Here is a 3257-nt window from a genome sequence, read left to right on the forward strand (position 1 = left end):
CCGCAGACGCAGGTTTACAAGCCACTTTTTCCTGCATTTTTCAGTAAATTTCTTGCCTTTTCCCCCCTCATGAACAACAAATTTTTATACACGATAAAAGCTCCTTATGGATTCTCGGTTTGACCGATTTGAGCATCTATAAACAATGCAAAACATAGGCAATTAGAGTTTCTGCTAGCGATTCCCATATAGAAAAATCACTTCTTGCCCTCCAGCTGCATTTCTCGCCACAGCAATGACGTCATGTGCAAACAACCTATTTGAGACTTAACTTTGCTGAGAACAGACTTCATTGGTTCTCGCAGAAGGTCAGACCTGCTGTGTGATTGGTTCTTGCACGTTAAGCAAACATGCTTGAGCTTCTGTGACCAAATTTGAATGCTGAAAACATTATTAGCTGATTAAAGTTTCTATGCGAATAAAAGCCTATATTAAATCTGTTCATTGTGTCTCTTCAGAAGACTTGGATTAAACCTCTCAATTCATATGGATTTCTTTTACAATCTCATTATGAACATTTTGAAGCATCAAAATTTTGGGTGAACAGAAATCTCTCAGATTTCATTAAAAATATAATTTGTGTTCTGAAGATGAACAAACGTCTTGTGGGTTTGGAAAAACATGAGAGTGAATAAATGATGATATCATTTACATTTTAGGGTGAGTTGCTACTAAGTGAAGGTGTTGGGTAATGTGATGAAGCATCAGAAGTGGTTACAAAACAAATTGCTTAATTTCTTCCACTAAATAGGTGTTTCTCAAATATGCACTGAAACGAATGCATAAAGGGACGTTTCTTCAGAAAAATGGCAATGTACAAAAAGAGGTATTTATGTAAAACATCATTTCAAATGGTGGATGCAAATCGAAAATAATTTGTGCTTTTTAGAGAATATTCATTTAAAGTGAAATGTATTTAAAAAGATTTAAAAAAGGTAAATGTCAATGCTTCACCGTGGAACTAGCATGTAGCTGCCATAAATTGTTAGTAATCAGGGTTTGTGAAACTGCAATTGATTCATGCGCAAGTAAACTTTTCACATTAAAAAGTCTGGTTTTGTTTGTACCATATAGCTTTGTCATGTAACTTGTTTAGAGCACATCTAAGACATGAGCAGCAGTCAAAGTGAACACATGACCATTTTTTTCAGCCAAGGAGCTGTGTGTTTCTCAGCTGCCAGACCTACATGTACTGTCATATCCTTGTCAACGCCCACTTTGGTGTATTTGGGGTTTAAGAGGCAGCTTTGCGCACCATTTAAGTAATTTTTCCCAGCAGAGCCACGGGAAGCTGATTAAGAAGCACTTGCCTTCTCCAGCCTCTGATCTCCAGTTATTGTTCAAAATGAGCAAGATTGTTGTTTTTAGCAAAGAGGGCTTCAACGGCAGAACAGCTGAATTCAAGAACAATGTCAACAACTTAGAAAAAAAGGGCTTCAACAACGCCATCTCATCTCTCAAAGTCATTGGCACACCATGGGTAGCGTATTATGACAAGCTTTTCACTGGAAAGCAGCGGGTGTTTGAGGAAGGAGAATACGCTACTCTTGAGGACAAAGGAAAGTTTTCTTCCCTCAAGATGATCACAGATGACCTGGACGACCCTGAAATCCAGCTGTTTGAGCACGTGGACTTTCAAGGAAGAAGTGTGACCCTATACAAAGAAACCAATCTTCACGACATTGATTTCAGTGACACCGCTTCTTCCCACAAAGTGAAAAGTGGTGTCTGGGTGCTCCACGAGCACGTCAATCATCAGGGTGACCAGCTTGTGTCTTTCCCTGGGGATGAAGTTCCCAGCTATCTTCCGCTCTCCTTCAACGATGTGGCCAGCCATGTGCATCCCTTGCTGCCGAAGCCATAGACAGCATCATTCAAAGTACACTCTCTGCAGCTGAATATGAACTGGAGCGCTTCTGGAAAGAACAAGGCAGGCAGTGGGGAATGACTGATCTTGACAAGAAACCATGACTGTGACTCCAATAATCTGAAGAAACTTCATGCAATTTAACGCAACCTCATCGATTACAGATATCTGTCTGAAGACATTCAGTGTATGCTAATTTGGCAAGTGTTCTTATAACAGTGATGGAATTTTTTTTATTTAACATTTTAAGTTGCTTTGGCTATTCATCTATAGTGATCAGTGTCAGTAAACATGCAATAAAGTACAGCTTTGGAATTGTAACGCTCTCTGTTTCTTGAATTCTCATTTGCCTTTTTACAATAGCTTTTCAAAGTTATCCCTCTATTACATGTACCACCATCCATGTAGTCCTTTACAGTCACTGACCAATGATGCACTTTTAATACCTTTCATGGCAGTTTGTTTTTCTAAATATAGTTGAGATTTTAATTTGCCCCTATATTCTGGGGTGAAACTGATATGGAATAAGATGGGTATTTGTGCATTGTGGTGAAGATTTAGCTTTAGTTTAAATGAAATAGTCGTTGTATTATCTCTCTGCAGCCACGTGTCATTAAAGAATTGAAGTCATTAAAGAAATACTTAATCGAACATGGTTTAGATTAGAATGACATGAGGAGTCTGTAAAAACAGAAATTTAAGTAAAGACTTTTCTTCTGTGGAAAACAATTAAAGGTATTTTGAACAGTATCTCAGCTGTTCTTGTTTTTGTCTGTATAATTTAAGTCCATGGACAGATTCATAACTTTTAAAATCTAAAAACAAGAATAGAAATAAATTTTTTTGGTGAATTATTCAATTAAGAGCAAATGCCCTTTGAACATGAGTTTTAAATGTATTTGCTGACTGTAAAAGTTGTATTTCACAATTTTCCTGTGTCATTGTTATATAGAGTTGCTGGGGAGATATTTGGCGTAAGCCTCGCAACAAGGTGGCCCAGCTCCACGATTTCTACAGGAGTGGTGCTACAACTATCTGTTAAAGGGATACTCCACCCCAAAATGAAACTTTTGTCATTAATCACTTACCCCCATGTCGTTCCAAACCCGTAAAGGCTTTGTTTGTCTTTGGAACACAATTTAAAATATTTTGGATGAAAACCGGGAGGCTTGTGACTGTCCCATTGACTGCCAAGTAAATTACACTGTCAAGCTCCAGAAAAGTATGAAAAGCATAGTCAGAATAGTCTCTCTGCCATCGGTGGTTCAACCGTAACATTATGAAGCGACGAGAATACTTTAAAATCAAAGCGTAAATACACGTAGAGAACATATCCTTCTGGCGTGGCTGACACAGAAGAGCGTACGCTGCTTGCGTTCAGCTTATATTC

The sequence above is a fragment of the Sinocyclocheilus grahami genome, unplaced genomic scaffold (assembly GCF_001515645.1).
Source record: "Sinocyclocheilus grahami isolate Dianchi unplaced genomic scaffold, SAMN03320097.WGS_v1.1 scaffold1922.1, whole genome shotgun sequence".
NCBI classification, from domain to species: domain Eukaryota; kingdom Metazoa; phylum Chordata; class Actinopteri; order Cypriniformes; family Cyprinidae; genus Sinocyclocheilus; species Sinocyclocheilus grahami.